This window comes from Mobula birostris, chromosome 28 (assembly GCF_030028105.1).
Source record: "Mobula birostris isolate sMobBir1 chromosome 28, sMobBir1.hap1, whole genome shotgun sequence".
Classification (NCBI taxonomy): Eukaryota; Metazoa; Chordata; class Chondrichthyes; order Myliobatiformes; family Myliobatidae; genus Mobula; species Mobula birostris.
The window spans coordinates 33,613,541-33,638,956 of record NC_092397.1 but is presented as its reverse complement, the minus strand read 5'-3'; the positions used below and the strand labels follow the sequence as shown (position 1 = coordinate 33,638,956).

The 25,416-nt window shown below is 45.6% G+C and overlaps 1 protein-coding gene and 2 non-coding genes across 3 annotated transcripts in view; 2 read left to right on the top strand and 1 right to left on the bottom strand.

Annotated features, from left to right (window-relative positions):
• The window catches only part of LOC140189114 (uncharacterized), a 1,124,305-nt gene that overhangs the window by 252,236 nt on the left and 846,653 nt on the right, over window positions 1–25,416 (bottom strand). The window lies entirely within an intron of this gene.
• On the top strand, window positions 22,647–22,718 carry trnaa-cgc (transfer RNA alanine (anticodon CGC)). Its single transcript has one exon. It is a non-coding gene; the product is annotated as a tRNA-Ala (tRNA).
• trnan-guu (transfer RNA asparagine (anticodon GUU)) lies at window positions 24,604–24,677 on the top strand. The gene has a single exon. It is a non-coding gene; the product is annotated as a tRNA-Asn (tRNA).

Here is a 25,416-nt window from a genome sequence, read left to right as displayed (position 1 = left end):
CCTTGCAAAAGTGCTCAGCTGTGCTAGGTTAGTTGGAGTGTACCGGTGGAGAACAATCCTGAGGCCTTGCCAGAGATGCTTGAGAGAGTGAAGGTCGGGACTCTCATTGGACCATTCAAGGACATCAATTTTCTCCATTTCAAGCCACTCCATAGTTGCTCTGGCAAGGTGCTTAAGGTTGCTCTTCTGCTGAAAGACAAGCTTACTTCCCATTTCAAGCTTTCCAGCAGGTTTTAACAAGGATCTTTCTGTATTAAGCAGCATTTTTCTTCCCATGAATCCTGACTAGATTTCCATTCCCTGCAGGTGAAAAGTATCCCATAGCATAATGCCACCTCCTCCATACTTTACAGTAGGAATGGTATTAGCTGGCTGATTCTCCTCGAGCCAGTTTGCAATATTCTATCCATGTGAGCATCTCTCCATGTGAACATATCATCCCCGACTCCCCGTTGTCTATCCCACTTGTAATTTATTCAAATAATTCCAACAGATTTTTCAAGGACGAATTCCTACAGATTGTCAATCAAATTTCTTGCTGACCGGCCTCTTTATGATGTGCCTGCAAGTACCCTGACACCCCGAGGTTGCCTTTTGACCTCGTTTTGGGACTGTGGGGGAGAAACGCTCTCCGAAAAAGGGAAAATTGACGACAAGGCATTCAATTTGGGGCTCCCCGGACCTCAAGGTTGGAAGACGAGGGTTATAGAGAAGATGCTGAATCTGAAATGTGTCTTTTCTTCTGAGGACCTCGATGTGGGTTGTTCCACGAGCACTCGCCACACCATCCGGCTGAAAGGGGACGCCCCGTTCAGAGGAAGATCACGGCAAATGGCCCTTGCAGAGTTCGATGGCATTCAGCCCATCTGAAGCTGACGGAAGCTTCCACCGAGACTGAGTCCAGAATCCCCCACGCGTCACTAAGTGCGGGATCTTCCATAATGGACCAACATTTTTTTTTTCTTCTTTTTTTTTTTACTAATCCTTTAGATAAGCTAAAAATTATAGATATGCTGCCTGGCCTGCTGCGTTCACCAGCAATTTTTAAGTGTGTTGCTTGAATTTCCAGCATCTGCAGAATTCCTATTGTTTATCTCTGATCATTCAATGTATTTAGATCTGGATTCTTGTCTTTCTTCCTCACAGAAAAGTTTATAATTCTGAATCACTCATCGTTAAATATGTCTCAAAGTTCAGGTGCGACTTACAGCTGCTCCCGATCTCTGCACTCCCCAGTTCCTACCTAACATAATTCTCATCAGCTTTCAACACACGCAAAATGTTGGACGAACTCAACAGGCCACTCGGCATTTATGTAAAGAGTAGACTGTCAAAGTTTTTGTTTGTTTGGGGAAGGGCAAATTATGAGGCTATAAGGCTAGAACTTGCGGGTGTGAATTGGGATGACGTTTTTGCAGGGAAAAGTACTAGGGACATGTGGTCGATGTTTAGAGATCTCTTGCAGGATGTTAGGGATAAATTTGTCCCGGTGAGGAAGATAAAGAATGGTAGGGTGAAGGAACAATGGGTGACAAGTGAGGAGGAAAATCTTGTCATGTGGAAGAGGTTTAGGAAGTAAGGATCAGATGGGTCTATTGAGGAATATAGGGAAGCAAGAAAAGAGCTTAAGAATGGGCTGAGAAGAGCAAGAAAGGGGCATGAGAAGGCCTTGGCGAGTAGGGTAAAGGAAAACCCCAAGGCATTCTTCAATTATGTGCAGAAAAAAAGGATGACAGGAGTGAAGGTAGGACTGATTAGAGATAAAGGTGGGAATATGTGCCTGGAGGCTGTGGAAGTGAGTGAGCTCCTCAATGAATACTTCTCTTCCGTATTTACCAATAAGAGGGAACTTGATGATGGTGAGGACAATATGGGTGAGGTTCAAGTTCTGGAGCATGTTGATATTAAGGGAGAGCACGTGTTGAAGTTGTTAAAATATATCAGGACGGATCAGTTTCCGAGGCCTGACGGAATATTCCCCAGATTGCTCCACGAGTCGAGGGAAGAGATTGCTGAGCCTCTGGCTAGGATCTTTCTGTCCTCGTTGTCCACGGGAATGGTACCGGAGGAATGGAGGGAGGCGAATGTTGTCTCCTTGTTCAAAAAAGGTAGTAGGTTTAGTCCGGGTAATTATAGACCAGTGAGCCTTACGTCTGTGGTGGGAAAGCTGTTGGAAAAGATTCTTAGAGATAGGATGTCTGGGCATTTGGAGAATCATGGTCTGTTCAGGGACAGATAGTATGGTTTTGTGAAGGGCAGATTGTGTCTAACAAGCCTGATAGAGTTCTTTGAGGAGGTAACCATTCATATAGATGTGGGTACTGCAATGCATGTGATGAATATGGATTTTAGTAAGGCATTTTACAAGGTTCCACACAGTAGGCTTATTCAGAAAGTCAGAAGGCACGGGATCCTTGGAAGTTTAGCCAGCAGGATTCAGAATTGGCTTTTCTGCAGAAGGCAGAGGATCGTGGTCGAGGGAGTACATTCGGATTGGAGGACTGTGACTAGTCGTGTCCCAGAAGGATCTGTTCTGGAACCTCTACTTTTCGCGATTTTTATTAACGACCTGGATATGGGGGTAGAAGTGTGCGTTGGCAAGTTTGCAAACGACAGAAAGGCCGGTTGTGTTCTGGATAGTGTAGATGATTGTCCACGATTACAAAGAAAAAAATATAGGATGCAGAAGTGGTCTGAGAAGTGGCAGATAGAGTTCAACCCGGAGAAGTGTGAGGTGGCACACTTTGGAAGGACAAGGCAGAGTACAAAGTAAATGGCAGGATCCTTGGTAGTGTGGAGGAGCAGAGGAATCTGGGGGTACTCGTCCACAGATCCCTGAAAGTTGCCTCACAGTTGGATATGGTAGTTAAGAAAGCTTATGAGGTGTTACTTTTCATAAGTCGGGGACAGTGTTTAAGAGTCGCGATGTAATGATGCAGCTCTATAAAACTCTGGTTAGGCCACACTTGTGTCCAGTTCTGGTCGTCTCACAACGGGAAGGATGTGGAATCATTGGAAAGGGTATAGAGGTGATTTACCAGGATGCTGCCTGGTTTAGAGAGTATGCATTATGATCAGAGATTAAGGGAGCTAGGGCTTTACTCTTTGGAGAGAAGGAGGATGAGAGGAGACATGATAGAGGAGTACAAGATAATAAGAGGAATAGATGGAGTGGATAGCCAGCGCCTCTTCCCCAGTGCGCCACTGCTCAATATAAGAGGATATGGCTTTAAGGTAAGGGGTGGGAAGTTCAAGGGGGATATCAGAGGAAGGGTTTTCACTCAGGGAGTGGTTGGTGGGTGGAATGCACTGCCTGAGTCAGTGGTGGAGGCAGATACGCTAGTGAAGTTTAAGGACTACTAGACGGGTACGTGGAGGAATTTATAGTGGGGGCTTATATGGGATACAGGGTTTGAGGATCGGCACAACATTGTGGGCCAAAGGGCCTGCACTGTGCTGTACTATTCTATGTTCTATGTTCTATGAGGCTCTTCAAAAATAAAAAAAAATAGATGAGATGTCAGAATACGCAGGTAGGGGAACGTGAGGATGAAGTACAAGTTGGTAGTTGATCATTAGTTTGCCTTTAGTTTAGCATATTCCCCTAAGATTGTGTCCGTCTGTGGGGATGACTGTTATCAAAATAGTCTCCCACCTAAATGCATCAATTACAAGGATCATGCCACAATGCAACTTCTAATGCATTTGTCTTTACCAGCAGCGAATTCCACACATATCCTGTGTTTAAAAGAAGACCACAGACAGCTCACGCCGAATACTATTCTTCAATCGCATTAAAGTTATTCCTCCGTTTTTTAACCACTTCCACCTTGGGAAAATTTATCTGGATATCCACTCAATTGATGCCTCCTATCATTTTATATACCTCGTTCGAGTCACCTCTCATCCTGCTTCCCTCTAAAGAGAAAAGACCAATCTTCCTTCACCGATCCTCACAAGACATTTTCTGTGAACTTCAATGTTCAAAGTAAATATATTGTCAATGCACAAATGCTGCCACATACATTTTTTTTTTGCTGCCATGCGCAGTACATTCAAAGAAAGACAAAGGAATCAATGAAAAACTGCACACATCAGAGATGGATAAAAGCTTAATTTACAAAACACAAAACAGACAATAAATTGTTTAAATAAACAGAAAACAAACAAACAGAAAAGATAATAAGTACCCAGTAACTATCAAGAGCATGAGGTGTGGAGTCCCTGAATGTCAGTTCATTGTTGTGGTGAGTGAAATTATCCCCTTTGCTTCAAAGGCCTGATCGTTGAGGGGTAATAGCTATTCCGGAACCTGGTACTACGGGTCCTGAGGCTCCTGCAACTCCTTCTGGATGGCAGCATTGAGAAGTGAGCATCACCTGGATGATGAGGGTCCTTGATGATGGATGCTGCTGTCCTATGACACCTGTCCTTTTAGATGTGCTCAGTGGTGGGGAGGGCTTTACCTGTGATACATCCACAACTTTTCCATTGCGATTCCACGCAAGGGTATTGGTGTTTCTAAACCACATCAGAGAGTCTATTCTCCGCTATACACCTATAGAGCATTATCAAAGTTTTAGATGACGTGTTAAAGCTGCACAAAATTACATAGTACAAGACAGAAATGCTGGCAAATCTTTCCAGGTTGCCAACAATTTCTGCTCCTCTGAGTCTCCCCACTAAGGTAATTTCAGTCAATATTGTGAAATTCATTCATTCATACTCTGCTGCTTTTACATCTTTCCAGAACTTGCCTACATTTCTGTTCCTCCTTCTGCCGGTGGCATTTCAAAAACCTTTGGAAATTGAAGCACACGTCATTCAATGTTCTCCGTTGTTACATGCTGAAATATGACCAGTGGAAGGAGGAGAATGATGGTGTCCATGAATTTCATCCCCTATCAGGGTTCCACAGGTATCTGTCCTTGAAGTGCTATGGTTGTACATGTGTTTAACGGGGGAGTGTGGTTCAGTTCTCGGTGTGTACAAGTCCCTAAGCTCACTGCAGACTGCTCTGAGTTTTATTGACCTGTGTCCTGATAATGAAGGTCTAGATGTTCTGAAGTTCATTGTCCTTGTAGTCAACTGCTGACTTTTCTTGAGCAGTCAAATATGCAAAGCATGTATATACCAGAGACAGACTCTCCCCTTCCCTTCCACTACGGGCCAGATCTCTGTCCTTCCAGTGTATTGCCGGCAGTTTAAACATCATACTTAACTGCATGCGGACTGTGTTCCCAAATGGAATAAATCCCCCAAAGGATTTACCCATCTATGAGGTCTGACAGACCCAACAGAGCCTCCCCTTTCGTATCAACATACGAGAAAATATCATCATACCCCATACTGCTCCTGCTTTCCTCCCTATCCTTCTCCTTAGTGAACACTAGTGAACGGAAAGTATTAGTTTTCTACCTCGCATGCTAACTCTGGCTCCAGGCATCAACTGCCAGGTGTGTCCTTGAGCGATCCTGTCCTCTACCCACTATACTGTTGTTTTCTGTGACTGCATAAGACCAGCTGGTACGCATTGATCATCCCGACTGAAGATATTTCCTGGTCACGGCGCACTCTTCTATTTCACTGTGTGATTTATTCATTGCTTCGTGTATGTTCCTCCAACTCCCTGTCCAATTTCATTTTCCTCGTCCTTACATGTGACTCCCTTACATTTTCAAACAAACACAATATTTCTCATCACATTAAATTTCTGCACGACCCTGTCCTTCTCTACCTTCCTGACAGTGAAGGGGACTCCAAATTCTGACCAGTTGGACTGCAAGTCACCCTCACATTAATCTCATTAATTTAGGAGTAGGTAATGGAGGCAGCAGTTAGGGTAGTCGAGTGCTCCGTTTGCAGTACGTGGGAAGTCATGGACAGCACAATTTTCCCTGATGACTACACCTGCAAAAGGTACATCCAGCTGCAGCTCCTGACAAACCAAGTTCGGGCTCAAGAGCTGGAGTTGCATCAAATTCGGGTCATTCGTTAGGCAGAGGCAGAAATAGACAGGAGTTTCAGGGAGATAGTCACCCCTAAACGTTAGGAGACAGGTATCTGGGTGACTGACAGGAGAGGCAAGTGGAATAGACAGAATGTGCAGAGAACACTTGTGGTCGTTCCCATCAGTAATAAGTATACCGTTTTGGATACTGTTGGTGGGGACGACCTACCAGGGACAAGTGGCTGTGGTAGCATCTCTAGCACCGAGACTGGACCCGCAGCTCAAAAGGGAAGGACGGAAAAGAGGACAGAAGTAGTGACAGGGGATTCGATAGTAAGGGGGACAGACAAGTGGTTCTGCGGGAGAGATCGAGAATCCCGGATGGTCTGTTGCCTCCCTGGTACCAGTGTCCGCGAGTTCTTGGATCGAGTTCTCAGTATTCTCAAGATGGAGGGTGAGCAGCCAGATTTCACGGTCCATGTAGATACCAGTTACGTGGATAGGAAGAACAAGGAGGTCCTGAAAAGAGAGTTCAGGGAGTCAGTTGCAAAGTTGAAGGACAGGACCTCCAAGGTTGCAAACTCAGGAATGCTACCTGCGCCGGGTGCTAGTGAGGCTAGAAATAGGAAAGTAATGCAGCTCAATACGCGGCTAAGGATTTGGTGCAAGAGGGAGGGCATCATGTTTCTGGACAATTAGGATTTGTTCTGGGGAAAGTGGGACCGGTTCAGACGGGATGGGTTGCACCTGACTGGAGGGCGAGTAGCATCCTTGCCGGAAGGTTTGCTGGTGCTGCTGCAGAATGGAGCAGGGAGTGTTAAACTGGACTTGCAGGGGGATGGGAACCAGAGAGTTAGAGCAGATAGTGAGAAGGAGGAGGATAAAAGTCATGCGACAACTGCAAGTATAGTGCATGGAGTAAAGCCAAACCTAACATATGAAAAGGCTTTGCGGAAAGAGAAGCAGAATAAAGGGTGTAAAAGTGGGAAGGAAGAAGAGCTAAAGTGCGTGTACTTCAACGCAAGAAGCATCAGGAACAAAGTTGATAAACTGAGAGCGTGGATGCATCCATGGAATTATGATGTAGTGGCAATTAGTGAGACCTTGCCGGCACCAAAGCTGGAATGGATTCTCAATATTCCTAGATTTCAGTGCTTTAAAAGGGATAGAAGGGCAGGGGGTGGGGGGAAGGGGAGGAGGAGTGGCATTATTGGTCAGGGATACTATTACAGCTACAGAAAGGGTGACGAAAGCAGCAGGATCCTCTTTTGAGTCAGTATGAGTGGAAGTCAGGAACAGGAAAGGAGTAATTACTCTATTGGGAGCATCCTATAGGCCGTCTGGTAGTAGCAGAGACACCGAGGAGCAGATTGGGAGGCAGATTTTGGAAAACTGCAAAAATAACAAGGTTGTTATCATGGGTGACGTTAACTTCCCCATTATTGGTTGGCACCTGTTTAGTTCCAATGGTTTAGACAGGGTAGAGTTTGTTCACTATGTCCAGGACGGACACCTGTCACAGTATGTTGACAGGCCGAATCCGCTGAATGCCATACTAGATTTACTATTAGGTAACGAACCGGGGCAGGTCACGGATCTCTCAGTGGATAAACATCTGGGGGACAGCAACCACCACTCCCTGGCCTTTAGCATTATCATGGAAAAAGATAGAGTCAGAGAAGACAGGAAAAAAGAATAATTGGGGAAAAGCAAATCATGAGGCTATAAGGCTAGAACATACGGGTGTGAATTTGGATGATGTTTTTGCAGGGAAATGTGCTACGGATATGTGGTCGATATTTCAGGATATCTTACAGGATATTAGGGATGAATTTGTCTCGGTGAGGAGATAAACAATAGTAGGGTGAAGGAACCATGGGTGACAAATGAGGTGGAAAATCTAGTCAGGTGCAAAAGCAGCATGAATGAAGTTGTATACAGGGGATCAGATGGGTCTATTGAGGAATATAGGGTAGCAAGAAAGGAGCATAAGAAGGAGCTGAGGAGAGCAAGAAGGGGGCATGACAAGACCATGGCGAGTAAGGAAAAGGAAAATATCAAGGCTTTCTTTAATTATGTGAAGAACAAAAGGATGGCAGGATTGAAGTGAGGACCGATTAGAGATAAAGGTGGGATGATGTGTCTGGAGGCTGTGGAAGTGAGCGAGATCCTCAATGAACTAAGGTACTGGTGAGACTTCACCTTGGGTATTATGAGCAGATCTTGGCTGCTCATTAAAGAAAACATGTCCTGATACTGGAGAATGTGCAGAGGAGGTTGACAAGGATGATAATGGGAATGAATGGTATATCATAATAGGAACTTTTGATGACTCTCTGCCTGAAGTCGCAGGAACTTGGAAGGATGAAGGGTGAAATATTGAACCTTTTCTAATGTCAAAAAGCCTAGACAGAGTAGAAAAAGATGTTTTCCATGATGGGGGAATCTAGGACAAGAGGGCACAGCCTCAGGATAGAGTGGTGTCTATTTAAGGCAGAGATGCAGAGAAATTTCATTCGTCAGAGGTTACAGAATTTGTGGAATTTGTTACCACAGGAAACTCTCTAGGCCAGTTCGTTGGTTGTATTTAAGGCAGAGCTTGATAGGTCTTGAAAGGACCACCCCGTCAAAGTTACAGGGAAAAGGCTGGTGTGTGAGGCTGCTGAGGAGCAAATAGGATCAGACATAATTGAATGACGAAGCGGATTCAGTCGGCCAATTGGCCTAATTCTGTCCTTTGTCTTATGGCCTTATTTCATTAACATAGATAGGACCTGGAAAGTGTGGATTAAGAGAAGTCGCAGTGCCTTGACTAAGTATTCAAACCTCAAGCGTTTGTTCACATAGATAACTATTATAACTACAGATTTGGATCAGTTTAACTCTTTTCACTTGTCAATCAAATGTTCTTTGTTTTCAAACTAGAGCCCAAATAGCGGAAAAAATGTAAACCATCAAAAACTAAAAATTCAAAAACTGAAATGTTAGCAGTCCAAAAGTATTTGCTCAGTACCTTGCTGAATCATCTCTCACAGTTATTACAACCAGCAGTCATTTTTTCTTAAATCTCTGTTAGCTTTGCACAAGATGATGAAACAAGACTTGCCCCTTTCCTCATTGCAAAAGTGCTCAGCTGTGCTAGGTTAGTTGGGGAGTGCCGGTGGAGAACAATCCTGAGGCCTTGCCAGAGATGCTTGAGAGAGTGAAGGTCGGGACTCTCATTGGGCCATTCAAGGACATCAATTTTCTCCATTTAAAGCCACTCCATAGTTGCTCTGGCAAGGTGCTTAAGGTTGCTCTTCTGGTGAAAGACAAGCTTACTGCCCATCTTAAGCTTTCCAGCAGGTTTTAACAAGGATCTTTCTATATTACGCAGCATTTATCTTCCCATGAATCCTGACTAGATTTCCATTCCCTGCAGGTGAAAAGTATCACATAGCATAATGCCACCTCCACCATACTTTACAGTAGGAATGGTATTAGTTGGTTGATTTTCCTCCAGCCAGTTTGCCAATATTCTATCCATGTGAGCATCTCTCCATGTGAACAAATCATCCCCATACTGCCCTTTGTCTATCCCACTTGTAATTTATTCAAATAATTCCAACAGATTTGTCAAGGACGAATTCCTACAGATTGTCAGGCAAATTTCATGCTGGCCGGCCTCTTTATGATGTGCCTGCAAGTACCCTGAGACCCCAAGGTTGCCTTTTGACCTTTTTTGGGACTGTGGGGGAGAAACGCTCTCCGAAAAAAGGAAAATTGACAACAAGCCATTCAATTTGGGGGTCCCCGGACCTCGAGGTTGGAAGACGAGGGTTATAGAGAAGGTGATGAATCTGAAATGTGTCTTTTCTTCTGAGGAGTCTGATGTGGGTGGTTCCACGAGCACCCGCCATACCATCCGGCTGACAGGGGACGCCCCGTTCAGAGGAAGATCACGGCATATGGCCCTTGCAGAGGTGGATGGCATTCAGCCCATCTGAAGCTGACGGAAGCTGGGATCGAGACTGAGTCCAGAATCCCCCACGCGTCACCAAGTGTGGGATCTTCCATAGTGGACCAACATTTTTTTTTCTTCTTTATTTTCTTTACTAATCCTTTAGTTAAGTTAAAAATCATAAATATAATTTCTTTAATCGTATGCAGTGAGCTGTTTTATGTTCCTGGCATTATTTGTAACGAGGTAGCAAGTTACACAGCATCAACAAAAACCGGAGTTTGAGGTGGAAGAGTCATCCCAATATCATGGGTTTGCCGACCAGAGTGTATTCCCTCGACTTACGCAGCCCAAGGCAACCAGGATTTAACTCTCTGTCCGCTCCTTTGGTTATATTCCCAAAGAACTCCAGTAACTTTGTCAAACAGGACTTGCCTTTGCTGAATCCATGCTGCTTCTGCTTGACGGGTCCACTTCTTTCCAGATGCCTCACTTTCATTTCTTTAATGATAGCTTCAAGCATTTTTCCACCTGCAAATGTAAAACTAACAGGCTTATAGGTTCCAGCCTTTTGCCTACATCCGTTTATTTTGACAGTGGTGGGAATTTTGCTGTCTTCCAATCCGTCAGGATGTGCCCAGTGTACAGATAATTTTATTAATTAATGACCAAAGCCTCGACTGTAATCTGTGTCATTTCTTCAGTACTCTGCCATGCATTCTGACAGGACCCGGTGACCTGTCTATCTTTAGGCCCATATTTTCTCGGCTTGCCTCTTTAGTGTTAGCTATTGTACCGAGGTCCTCACTTCCCATCGCATCCATATCGCGTAGACAAAGTAAATAAATCAGAGCAGTCCACTTCATCAGCGGATCGGAGATAACGACCAGTAGATCGGCCGCTGCCATTCCCACCAGATAGCGAGTGACACATTTGGAGAGACCGCACTTTTCCCGGGACAGGATCACAATCGCAACCAAATTCGCTGGAAGAGAGAGACAGAAAACAGCAGGTTGAGAAAATACTGAGCAGGAGCCATTGGAACTATACCTGGGGATTGTGCATTATTTCCAATTTATTGATGCATTTAACGGTGAAACGGTCGACGGAGGGCACTGTCCTGGTACAGAGGGAAAACTTATTTCTCGAGTCAAATAAAATGAGTAAGTTTCGAATTCCGATTCGTTATTGATGACCGTATTATGAAGGGGTAACGGACAGCAAAAACTGGGTAGCAACCTCTTCACCGTCGATGCTGGATAGAACATGTTCTACGGGATGGAACATTAAATGGTGGAGGCACTCAGCAGGCCCTGGGCAAAATCTATGGGGAATAGAACAGTCGGCGTTTCGGGCCGAGGACCTCCGGCCGGACTGGAGAGAAAAAGTGCTGAGGAGTATAATTAGAAGGTGGTTGTAGGGCAGGTGGAAACACAAGATGATAGGTGAAACCTGAAGGGGGAGGACGATGTAACGGGCTGGGGAGTAGATTGGTGAAACAGATAACGTGCTGGAGAAGGGGGAGTCTGGTAGAAGAGAAAAGAGGGCATTGGAAAAAGAAAAAGGGGACGAGCACCAAGCATACCTTTCACTTCCTCCTCCGCCCAGTTTCTGCTTTCCGCTGGGATAGCTCCCTTTGTGACTCCCTTGTACTTTCGTCGCTCCCCCGTGAACGTCCTCCTGGTACTTTTCCTTGCAAGCGAAACAACCTGTCCCTATACCTCCCTCAATACCATTCTGTCCTCTTCGATCAGACTTCCAGTTCTCCAGCCCTGTATCTCTATCACCAATCAACTTCCCAGCTTTTTCCTTCATCCCTCCCATTTCAGGTTTTACCTATCACCTCTCCCCTGACCTCACCCTTCATATCTACTCCTCAGTTTTTTTTTCTCGTCCTGCCGAAGGGTCCCGGCCCGAAATGTCGAGTGTTGATGCTTTCCCATGGATACTGCCAGGCCTGATAAGTTCCTCCAGCATTTTGACCGTGTTGCTTACATTTACAAAATCTGCAGATTTTCTCTTGTTTGCTATTGGCGCTTTCTGTGTCTCGTGTGAGTGAAATGAATGCATCCAGACTCTGTGGCGGTATTCTTCCATTAGCCAATCGTCAAATTCCAGAGAACTCTCTGTCACGGACAGAACAGCCGAATGACGGAAGGAACACAGGGAATGTTTGAATCACTCATCGAGGCAAACCAGCATATGTGGCAAAACAGTTACAGTATCTCCCTCAGGGCTGTTCTCAGAGAAACCCCCGACACGAGTGTTAACTGGTTTCTCTTTCCATACAACGCACACAAAATGCTGGTAGAACGCAACAGGCCAGGCAGCGTCTGTAGGAAGAAGTACAGTCGAGACCCTTCGTCTTATGTTCGACCAGCATTTTGTGTGTAATGCTTGAATTTCCAGCATCTGCAGTTTTTCTCGTGTTTGTGTATCTTTCTTGCAAACTGCTTGGGGTTTAGTGTTTCCTGCATTTCCCTAGTTTTATTAGCTACCTTACTGACTTCACATAAGAACATTGACCAATTCCAATACATACAGCACAGTCTGACATAGCCTCAGAGACAGACATGACGCCTCCCATTGAATCCATCAGAGGGAAGCTGGGGCGAGGAATTCAATGTTGAGCAGCAAACTCGGTGCAGTCGTCAAATGTCCGTAACGGCGTCAGGTGTCTATATAATAGAATGCATTTCACAGTTTTGATATCTATGACGCACCCCATCGGTTGTGCTAATTGTCTCTGCGAGGATTTTTTAACTTGCCCTTCAACTGCTTCATATTCAGATACGACTCACATATTCAAAAAAAAAGTCTACCACACTTTCCTGGGACAGTATGGAGATCCGGACATACGCTAAAAGATGATTTAATTGTTGCACATAACTCAAAAAAATCGCTCACATATCAATTAAATCAAATTGTGTGGTATAAACACAATATTTCCAAATTCATTGCAGGTGCGAGAAGAACCAGATGCCCAGCGACCTTCCAACCGCTAGAAGAAAGATGTCTGTCCGGGATAGCGACAGAAATGATTGGAATTAAATGTAAGCTTCCACAAACAGCAGCTGACCCTGTTTCTTACCGAGAATTCCAACAGCTGAAATAACAGGATTATAGATAGATAGTACGCTAAAGATGACTAAATACCCCATTTCAGTTAGAATCCGTAACTTCTGTTGCTCCGGAATTCACAGATCCGGCAGACACTCTGATCTGCTACATGACAAACTGCCTTATGTATAGAGAGGATACCTCCCCAGACATAAAGTTATTCACTTGAATACCTTTCTATGTTTCAGCCACTCGAACAAACACGCCAGTTCAGTGTTGTTAGCTCTGTTGGGAATATTGGCTGTTCAAAGAAAATAAACATCAACATTCGTGAGAATAACAGCAGCAGTGTCTGAACTGGTGTGAGAAATTTACTCTCCTGGGTCTGCGAGGTTTATTGCTAATCTGTTACTTCTCAGCAGCATGTCCTTTCCAAATGTATGAGTTGCTGGTGGCAAATAAACATTCTATCCATTACTGCTCACTCAGCTTATTGTTCGAAACATGAACCAATCTACGATTATTAATATAAGTTGCAAGTCTGAAGTCAGCAAGTGTAGATAAACGGACAAATCTGCAAGCGGCCAGCACTCCGTACAGTGCAGCTGTGATCGGCTATTCAAGAGATTAAGTTGAAGTGATTGGAGAAGTTCTGGACTGCATCACGTAAACGTCAGAAAATGGGCTTATGTCAATTGGACTGCCTCAAACCAGACAAATATGGTTGTTACATGCAACGTTATAACAGAGATCAAAAAAGATTACAGACCAGACTTACTTTGTCACATCGCATCAAACATGGTCCCATGTATGTTCAATCAATAGTTGTAATACTGTGTAGTCAGATAGTCGACCGTCACTCCATTGATTTGTTGACGCTTTCAACTCTGATATCATTCACGTTCACTGTTCTGGGCACTCCCAATACCAGCACATCCTTTCTTGGATAAGGGGTCAAAACTGCTCACAATACTCAAATTCCGGACTATACACGATGTCGTCCGTGATCTCAGTCACCAGAAGCCTTTCAGACATCCATGTGAATTACCCTTATCCCAGTATAGAAATCTGAAAAGCAACTGATAAAATAATAATTCATATCAGCAAAAGAGTATAAATATAAAAAAAAGCATTGGAGAATTTCCGGACTAACAATAAGAATGAAGAACGAGGTGGTGAGATAATACAAGAATGAGCGAGAATTCAACCCTCTGGTTCCGGTCCGTGAAATCCGTGTTCAGGTTAAACGGTCCGGTCCATGGTTCCTTGTTCCGGGGTTTCTGGTTTTCCCCAGTTTCTGTTGCTGGAATATACTTCTCGCTTTGGGGCAGAGACATAAATACCTCTGCAAACCAAGGACTGGCTGCTGAACTGCTCTGTTCCCCTCCCTGTATTTTCCCCCCTCGCGTGACTTTTTGCCTGGATAACTCGCCTGACTTTCTGCCTGCTCACCTAGCCTGGATACCCCACCTGTATCGCTGAAGTCTTACCGCCGGAACAAGACCGCAGCCTTGTTAGGTCAAGATAAGGAACTGTCTTTCGTTGCGTGGAATTCTCTCTCGGTGTCCACGCCTTCGCAAGGTGGGCCCGGCTGTTTGCCGCCACCTAGTGTTGGAATCCGTCTTTTCATGTTCAGTGTTCTGTGTCTGAGTCCCGCCCTCACGTCCTGTTCCCAAGGAGGGGTCCCGGCTCTGTGTTATGTGTGTGAATCCCAGGCCTACGTCCTGTTCGCATGGAGGGGTCCCGGCTCTGTTTTCCGTGCTCTTGTTTCTTCTAATCCAAGGCTCCGTGCTTCTGAATGCACTCGTCCAGTCCGTGCCTAGTCCAGCCGTATCCGAGTCCTGCCCATGTTCCTTTACCTGTCCTTGCTTCTCGCCCTACCCAGTGTTCCACACCCAAGTCATATCCAATCCTGTAGCCTCGTCTTGTCCTCGCCTAGTTCTGCAGTCCGAGCCCGAGTCAAGACCCAAGTTCTGGGTCTTTGCCCAGTCTCTGGCTCGGTCCATACCCAAACCTCGAAGTACCCTGGACTCAAGTCCAAGACCTCAGCCTGTCTCCAAGCTCAAGACCAAGATCCTTGCCTGCAGACCTCAAGACCAAGATCCCAGCCTGCAGGCCTCAAGACCAAGACCCCAGCCTGTCTCCAAATTCAAGCCTCAAGACCAAGACCCCAGCCTGCCTCCAAGCTCAAGACAAGACCCCAGCCTGTTTCCAAGCTCAAGCCTCAAGACCAAGACCCCAGGCTGTCTCCAAGCTCAAACCTGAAGATCACGTCCCCAGCCTGTCTCCAAGCTCAATCCTCAAGACCCAGAACCCAGGCTGTCTGCAAGCTGAAGCCTCAAGAACAAGACCACAGGCTCTCTCCAAACTCAAGCGTCAAGACCTAGACTCCAGCCTCAAGCCTCAAGCCTCAAGACCCCGACATTGTCTCCAGGCTTCAAGCCTCAAGCCCCCAGCCTCCAGTCCTGCAGTCATGTCATGTCCATGCCTGGTTCTGGGGACCGAGCCCGAGGCAAGACCCAGGTTCTGGGTCCTTGCCCAGTCTCTGGCTCGGGGTCCAAGCCCTAGTCTGCGTTCTTGTCCCTGCTCCTTGGCTGTATCCTGTCACGTCCCTACTATAATCAAGTCCTGTTCCTTGTACTTCAGTGTCTGTGTCTTGCATTTGAGTCTGTTCCCAGCGCCCGATTGTGACACCCCATTGTGTCACCTTCAGCCTTTGGTTCCTGCGACGAACAACGCGTTCTGCTGCAATTCGGGGGGCTGCTCCTTTCGTTCGTAAGGATGGTACCAGAGTTAGGAAATCTTTTACTTTATAAATACTTTGGATATCTGAAATTATGTGTGTTTGTAACTATGTGGCTAAATTTAAACATACACCACATAGTCCTTAATGGTGTACGACATAGGGAGAGAATTGGGCTATTTAGTACATCGACTCTACTTCATCATGCTCGAAATACAGAAACATAAAACCATAGAAAACATACAGTACAATACAGGCCCTTCGGCCTACAAAGCTGTGCCGAGCATGTCCTTACCTTAGAAATTATCTAGCGTTACACATAGTCCTCTATTTTTCTCAGCTCCAGATACCTGTCCAGGAGTCTCTTAACATCCCAATCGTATCTGCCTCCACCACCGTCGCTGGCAACATATTTCACGCTCTCAACACTATCTGCGTAAAGGAATTTACCCTGACATCTCCCCTGTACCTACTTCCAAGCATCTTAAAGCTGCACCCTCTAGTGCAAGCCATTTCAGCCCTAGGGAAAAAGTCTCTGACTATGCACATGATCAATGTCTCTCATCATCTCACACACTTCTGTCAGTTCACCTCTCATCCTCCGTCGCTCCGAGAAGGAAAGACCGAGTTCACTCAACCTATTCTCATAAGGCATGCTCCCCAATCCAGGCAACATCCTTGTAAATCTCCTCTGCACACTTTCTATGGCTTCCACATCCTTTCTGTAGTGAGGCGACTGGAAACGAGCACAGTATGCCAAGTGGGGTTTGCCCAGCTGCAGCATTACCTCTCGGCTCCTAAACTCAATCCCAGGATTGATGAAGGCCAAAGTACCGTATGCTTTCTTAACCAGAGAGTCAACCTGCGCAGCAGCCTTTAGTGTCCTATGGACTCCAACTCCCAGATACCTTTGATCGTCCACACGGCCAAGAGTTTTATGATTAATACTATATTCTATCATCATATTTGACCTACCAAAATGAACCACCTCACAGTTATCTGGGTTAATTCCATCTGCCAATTCTCAGTCCACTTTTGCATCGCATCAATGTCCCGCTGTAACCTGTGCTAGCCCTCCACACTATCCACAACACCCCCAACCTTTGTGTCATCAGCAAGTTTTCTAACTCATCCCTCCACGTCTTCATCCAGGTTATGAAACGAACAACAGGGATCCCAGAAAAAGATCGCTGAGACGCACCACTTGTGACCGCCCTCCATGCAGAATATGACCCGTCTACAACTGGTCTTTGCCTTCTGTGAGCAGCCCAGTTCTGGATCCACTAAGCTCTCCAAATGCACATAACTCCTTCCTCTCAGGATCCTCTCCAACAACCTGCCCAGCACTGAAGTGAGACTCACTGGTATATAATTTCCTGGGTTCGCTCTACTCCCTTTCTTGAACAAGGGAAGAACATTGTCATATTTCCAATCGTCCCTATACTTTCCCCATACCTATTTATAACACACAGTTCATCACAAGAGGCTCAGCAATCTCTTGCCTTGCTTCCCACAGTAGCCTGGAGTATATCTCATTCGGTTCCGGTGACTAATCTAAGTTAATATTTTTCTAATGATTCAGCAGATCCTCCGTGCTAATCTCTATCTGCTCAAGTGCTTTAGTCCAATCTAAGTCGTTCACACAAATGTCAAGGTCGTTTTCCCTGGTGAATACGAATGCAAAGTATGCATCAAGTACCTCCGCTAACTCCTCCGACGACATGCACACGTTTCCACTATCGCACCTGATTGGTCCTATTCTCACACGGCGCATCCTCTTGCACTTCACATACTTTTTAATACATTTTGCATTGTTATCATTATAGATCATTCCTTTAATCTTATTTGCCACTCATAACCTGTGACTTGTGTTGCCCTTCTGATTTCTTCTTTCAAATTCTCTGTACACTCTTGATGTTATTTAATTCAGTGCTCTTTCCCTAACACATGTTTCCTATTACTGAAGTCAATCTCTCAACATCCCTTGTCATCCATGTAGAATATCTGGAACTGCCGTCTCTGCCTTTCCTTCCTTCTTACAGGTATAGGGTGACCCTGAACTCTCACTACTTCACTCCGAAATACCACTCATTTCCTCTTGCTATGTTTACAACAACTGCAGTTATTCTGCATATCTGCGATTACCATTCTTGCTGACTGTTGCGGTTTCTATAATACCATTTAACATTATCATGGAAAAGGATAGAATCAGAGAGGACAGAAATTTTGTTTAATTGGGGAAGGGCAAATTATGAGGCTATAGGGCTGGAACTTGCGGGTGTGAATTTCGATGATATTTTTGCAGGGAAATGTACTATGGCCATGTGGTCGATGTTTAAAAATCTCTTGCTCAATGGTAGGGATAAATTTGCCCCGGTGAGGAAGATAAAGAATGGTAGGGTGAAGGAACCATGGGTGACTAGTGAGGTTGAAATTCTAGTCAGTTTGAAAAAGGCAGCATGCATGAGTTTAGGAAGCAAGGATCAAATGGGTCTATTGAGGATTATAGGGTAGCAAGAAAGGAAATTAAGAAGGGGCTGAGGAGAGCAAGAAGGGAGCATGAGAAGGCCTTGGCGAGTAGGGTAAAGGAAAACCCCAAGGCATTCTTCAATTAAGTGAAGAACACAATGATGACAGGAGTGAATGTAGGACCAATTAGAGTTAAAGGTGGGAAGATGTGCCTGCAGGAAGTGGAAGTGAGCGAGGTCCTCAATGAATAATTCCCTTTGGTACTCACCAATGAGAGGCAACTTGATGAAGGTGAGGATAATATGAGTGTGGTTGGTGTCCTGGAGCATGTTGATATTAAGGGAGAGGAGATGTTGGAATTGTTAAAAAAAATTAGGACGGATAGGTCTCTGGAGACTGACGGAATATTCCCCAGTCTGCTCCGCAAGGCTAGGGAAGAGATTGCTGAGCCTCTGGCTAGGATCTTCATGTCCTCGTTGTCCACAGGACTGGTACCGGAGGATTGGAGGGAGGCGAATGTTGTCCCCTTGATCAAAAAAGGTAGAAGGGATTGTCCGGGTAATGATATTCCAGTGAGCCTTAAGTCTGTGGTTGGAAAGCAGTTGAAAAAAGATTCTTAGAGATAGTATCGATGGGCATTTAGTGAATCATGGAGCAACGTTAATTCAGGGAATTAATGGTCACTCAGTTTCTTCAAGAATGTGATAAATGATCGGTGATTTGAAATATTTACTTTAATTCAGCGTGGAAGGCCATTTGCACAATGTTCTGTTTCTATTTAGAACTAACGTAGAGATTTCTGTTTGGTGTAATATTTTACTTCATCTGTCTGGGCACAAACATTTGAAACTGATAGTCTGATATTCTGCTTTGAAAAGGCCTGTTGTTGCTCTTGGCTTAAACTCCTTAAAGTTCTGTGGTGTGTGGCCGTCACTCACGTCTCCTTTTCTTACTGGCGCAGACTCTCACAAATAAGTGAATAAATCAAGGAGAGGTCAGTCAGATTTTCATGTACAAAACGGATAAAAGAGTGTGCCTTGAGCTGGAGAATAGGGAACTGTGCTTAGATGATCAACCAGGATCGAAATGAATGGCGGTCTGGCTGGAAAGATGGAACAGCCGAGTCCGACTTCCATGTTCTATCACTCACCGTCCAGCCTTTGTGATCAGCGACTCAGACAGAAGATTTCACGTAAGTTAGACGGTGGAGATGCAGCTCAGTGGCAGAGCGCATGCTTCGCATGTATCAAACCCAGGCATCTCCACGTTGATGACTGAATTGCGAAAAATTGGCGGAAAATCCCAGATGAGGAAATTGCCCGTACTATATAGGCCGAACGTTAGATTCCCGTTTGAAGCGCGGGGCATAAGCCTGTAGCACAGGAGAGAGTAAAGGTCAAGGCCTTGTTGTATCACGGACCGGTGGAGAAATTCAAACCTCACCTCCTCTTTAAAGAAAGGGACAAAAACATCAGCGACACCGACTGGTCAGGCTGAGAAGTTTTGAAGTTTTAATAGTTAATTCAGCAACAACTAAATCCCGTTGGAGGAATTGTTTGAGAGAAGTGCTTGCAATGCGGAAAACAGATCATCATTTGTGCATCAAAGTCGCAAGTTCCGTTCACACGGAGACAAGGTGAACTTTTGGTTATTCAAGGACTTCCGACATTCACTCAATCATCTGGACAGGATTGGGAACTTAATGGGATCTCGGGATGGAACGTAGTGATTCTCCAGTGTGGGTGAAAACCTCATTACTTATAAAAGCAAAAACTTGACGTGAGATTAATTGTCCATCTGAACAATTAAATGATATAAAGGACGTTCACTGAGAAAATATCGGGATCGAGTTGCAAGAGGGATAGAGCATTAACGACCCAGACATAAGAGACTCTGGATAGTCCTCGCATTAGGACCCGGGCATCGGGCCCAGACCAAGTCGGGCAACGATTCGCTCCGGGACAACATTCCGTCAACCAACCCGAAGCCGTTCTCAACCTCTTCAAAAACAAGACAGAATCTACACGTGCTGGAAATCCAAGCAACACACACAAATGCTGGAGGAACGCAGCAGGACAGTCAGCATTATGGAAAAATGTGCGTCGACGTTTCCGGCCGAGACCTTTCGCCGGGCAACAATAGATGAGGAGAGATTTTAAGGGCAGAGAGAAACGCAAGGTGACAGGTGAAACCGGGAGGGAGAGAGGTGAAGAATGTAGCTGGGAGGTTGATTGATGACAGTGATACAGGGCTGGAAAGGGGGAAGTCTGGTAGGTGGTGATAGACCGCTACGGAAGAAAGAAAAGCGGGCAGAGGCACTGGGGGCTGGGGGTGGATTAGATTAGATTAGATTATGAGGACACTCAGCCCTCGTTTCATTGTCATTTAGAAATACATGCATTAAAAACATACAATGTTCATCCAGTATGATATCACAGAAACACAAAAAAAGACCAGGACTAAAACTGACAAAAAACACATAATTATAACATATAGTTACAGCAGTACAAAGCAATACCGTTATTGATAACAGACCAAGGGAAAGGTTAAAAAAAAGTTCTCAAAATCCCGATAGCCCATCATCTTACGCAGACGGTAGAAGGGGAAAACTCTCCCTGCCATGATCTTCCAGTGCCGCAAACTTGCCGATGCAGCATCCTGGAAGCACCCGACCACAGTCCAACTCTCAGTCCATCCGAAACCTTTGAGCTTCCGACCAGCCCTTTGACACCGAGCACGGAGCACCATCTCTGTCGAGCGCTTCGACCCCAGTCCCGGCCGCCAAGCAACAGGCAAAGCCGAGGATTCGGGGCTTTCCCCTGCGGAGATTTCGGATCATATAGTAGCGGCGGCAGCGGAACGAGCATTTGAGAAGTTTCACCAGATGTTCTCCGTTCTCTCACGTCTGTCTCCATCAAATCAGGATTGTACACGGACTCCTACTTGACAGATAACAGATATTCATCACCGGAGAGGCCGCGCGCACTGCATGAACATGAAGTGAGAGAAGGAAAAGGGGAAGGGGACTGGTGAAGGAAGGGCGGGAGGGACGATTGCCGGAAGTTCGAGAAATCAATGTTCATACCATTAGGTTGGAGGCTGTGCAGACGGAATATAAGGTTTTATTCCTTCAACCTGGAAGGGGGCCTCATCGTGACAGTAGAGGAGGCCATGGATTGATATATCGAAGTAGGAACGAGAAGTGGAATTAAAATGGGTGGCTACTGGGAGATCCCGCTGCTTGTGGCAGACAGAGCGTAGGTGGTCGGCGAAACGGTCTCCAAATCTATGTCGGATCTCAGGATATACAGGAAGCCACACCGGGAGCACTGAACACAGCACATAACCGCAACAGATTCACAGGTGATGTGTCAGCTCACCCGGAAGGACTGTTCGGGGCCCTGAATTGTAGTGAGGGAAGAAGTGAAGGGACAGGTGCATCACTTGTTTCGCTTGCAAGGTTGAGTACCAGGATCCCTCTGTGGCGAGGGATGAGTGGACAATGGAGTCGCGTAGGGAGCGACTCCTGCGGGAGCAGAAAGTGGGGAGGGGGGTAGTGGGATGGTTGGGAGAAAGATGTGCTTGGTGGTGAGGTACACTAGGAGATGGTGCAAGCTACAGAGAATTGTGTGCTGGACGTGAAGGCTGGTGGGGTGGTAGGTGAGGACAAGCGGAACCCTGTCTTTGGTAGGGGGTGGGAGGATGGGTTAAGAGTGGACGTGCGTGAAATGGAAGAGATGCGGTTAAGAGAAGCACGGAAGTGCCGTGGCTTACAGGCCCAGTCCTCACATATATAATTCCTCTGTCGTTTTATGTCATCTATTTATTTATTTATTATGAATTTACATACTTTCACACTGGTTGTTTGTCATTCTGTTTGTGTGTAGCTTTTCGTTCATTGATACTGTTGGTTTCCTTAAGGGGAAGTATTGTGACCGGTCTTGGCCTACTCATCTTAGAAAAGATGTGCTGGCATTGGAGAGGATGGAGAGGAGGTTCACAAGGATGACTCCGGGAATGAAAGGGTTATCATATGAGGAACTTGTGATAGCTCTGGGTCAGTACTCACTGTAATTTAGAAGGATGAGAAGGGATCTCATTGAAACGTTTAGAATGTTGAAAGGCCGACAGAGCAGATGTGGGAAAGATATTGCCTGTGGTGGGAGGTCAAGGATAAGAGGTCCAGTCTTAGGATAGAGGGGCGTCCATTTAAAACAAAGATGCGGAGAAATCTGGTTAGCCAGAGGGAGGTGTTTTTTTTGGAATGTATTACCACAGGCATCTGTGGAGGACAGGTCTTTTGGGGTGGTAAAAGCAGAGCTTGATATGTTCTTGGTCGGACACGGCATCAAAGGTTATGGGAGAAGGCTGAGGAGGGAAAAATGGCGGAGCAGACTTGATGGGCCGCATTGCCTAATTCTTCTCCGAAAGCTTATGATCTCATGGGATCATCCGATGGATAATTTCATCATAAATTTGACATTGGGGATGTAGCTCAGTGGGAGAGCGCATGCTTCGCATGTATGAAGTCCCGGGTTCAATCCCCGGCATCTCCACTATTTTTTGGAAAAATGGACGGAAAATTCCAGATAAAGAAATGTTTATACGCTTGGGTTTCTTTCCGTCGTTGAAGCGCGGGATAAGACTGTAAGATATAAGGGAACTTAGAACGGACCCTTGCTGTATCAGTGGGGAAATGCAAAAAGCATTGCACAACATTCATTGCATAGCAACTCCAATGAATCTGTGTAGCACAGTGTCGCAGCGAAACCGTGATGGGCCCATAACTCCGACGTCGCTGGATCGACACTATCTTCTGCCGTATTCCTCGTCCTGACGAAGGGTCTCGGCCCAAAACGACTACGTCGACTGTATCTTCCTAGAGATGATGCCTGGCCTGTTGCGTTCACCAGCAACTTTGACGTGTGTTGCTTGAATTTCCAGCATCTGCAGAATTCCTCGTGTTCTGCCGTATTCCTCACATATCAGTGCGTTTAAAAACCGCTACCTGTCAATCTACTGGCATTCTGTTGAATAATCGAAGGAGAGATGAAGAAAGAGTTTAAATTACATGTGTGCTATGGTCGAAGACGGGCATTTCTGCTTTATCCGAGGTTTTTGATTCCGGTATGTACAGCATGGTATCGAAGGCACACACTCATCCACGTATGTTTTAATGAGTCAGTGGCAATTGAGGCGAACCCACTGACACTCGAAGATGAATCCCCGAAAACAGTCCTTTCCACAAATTCAAAACTGTCCTGCAAGCGCCCCTGCACCGTTTTGGTCCTCAGTACTGATACTGCGGACGTCAGTGTCTGCCTTTATTTAAGGAGTAGAAATAGAGACAAATTTTCCAGTGTGGGCAAAGTGGAAAATCTGGAAAATATTTTCCTGCATCAGTTATATCCTCTTGATAAATGTTCCTCCCCCCAAAACGATCAGACCGGATTGGGAGCTTTACACTAGGTACAGCTGAATCGGAAGCGATTCCGTGGCCTCTCTCATCGCAGAGGACGAAGTGTATGTGTGAAAGGCGCCGGTGCCACGGTCAACGGACAACATCGGATGACCATTTGAAGTATCCTGAGCTCGGACATCCTAACGACTGATCGCTCTTTCGCATTCGATTTTCGCTACTTTAGTGTTTAGTATCCCCGTCTGTTACGGGAAAGACGGGGGTTAATTTTCCTGACAGGAAAACGGTTTTGCTGTTTCCATATTAAATGTAATTGCAACTCGAATTTGCAAAGTAAATGTAAAAGGGTTAAAGAGGTTAAATCAGAGTTTGGGGTTGAAGTGATCGGTTGTTTGAGGATGTGGAACAGTCGGTCTGCAGTGACCCCGGGAAGGAAGAGTCTGCCGAGAGGACAGGACTTTGTGTTCAGCTTCGTGAAATCTCCCCTCAGTCACTCTGTATCTCAGAGTTATTCGACGTAACACACGGTGAGGTGGAACAATGTTTCCAGAAATATTTACTTCATCCGCCTCTGCCACATTTGAAATGTTAAACAAAGGCTGTTCTTGTGCTCGATTTAAGGTTTACAGTTCAAAGAGTCAGAAAGGAGAGGGCCAGTGGATTCGGTGCTTTCATCCAGCTCAGGCCACCCTACAGAGACTCCGTGAGACTCCTTCCGTCTGACTGCGAGCTCGGAGCTGTGAAAGGTAATCGACCTGGAACGTGAACTCGGTTTCTCCCTCCACAGACTCTGCCTAAACTGCGGAGTATTTCCGGCTGTTTCTGCGTTTAGTTCAGGAACAGTCCTGTTTCTCTGACCCCGGGATTGGTGCTGTCCTCATCCGTCCCGGGACACAGTGATTACGTCCCATGTAAAATGTCCTTCGTTGAGGAGTGTGTACTCGTGGCCGAATGTTTTACCAATGCACTGGGAATTCATTGTTATTTCCACTTCTAGTTCTGACAAGTTTTTTTTCCAGCTTGTCTCTGTGGCGCAATCGGTCAGCGCGTTCGGCTGTTAACCGAAAGGTTGGTGGTTCGAGCCCACCCAGGGACGCTGGTGATCCAGCAGCTTTTGCTGCGCGTTGTATTGCCCACTGGGAAACGCTGCGCTGTCCGGAGCCCGCCGTTCCCTGCTCTGCCTCATCACGTTCAGTGGGATTTAATCTTTTTGTCATGTACGGAGATACAGCGAAATGCTTCTCTTTCACACTGTTCAAGGAGATCAAATCATTACACAGTGTATTGAGAGAGAACAATATCCGGATCCCGACCCGGATCTGGGCCGTACCCTCCAAATATCCGGACCTGCAGTTCGTTTTTTTTTTTTGCACTACCTTACTCTCCATTTTTCTATATTTTATTTATGATTTATAAGTTTTTCAATATTTACTATCGATTTGTAATCCAGGGAGCGGGAAGCGCAGAATCAAATATCGCTATGATGATTGTACGTTCTAGTATCAATTGTTTGGCGACAATAAAGTATAAAGTATATGAAACAATATCAAAATGCAGAATAAAATTTAACAGCGACACAGAAAGCACAGTGTAGATAGATAATTATGTGCAGCATCATAATGAGGTAGATTGCAGGGTCAAGTGTTCATTGTATCGGGAACCATCTGCATACCAGACCCCACCAATTCCCCTCTACCACCTTTCACCTCCGTCTGGCGGAACTTGTCCCCATTCAATCATTTCTCTTTCAACTCCTCCCATTTCCTTCAAACACAGGGTGCAGCCACAGACACAGGCATGAGTCCCAGCTCTGCCTATCTGTTTGTCGGCTACAT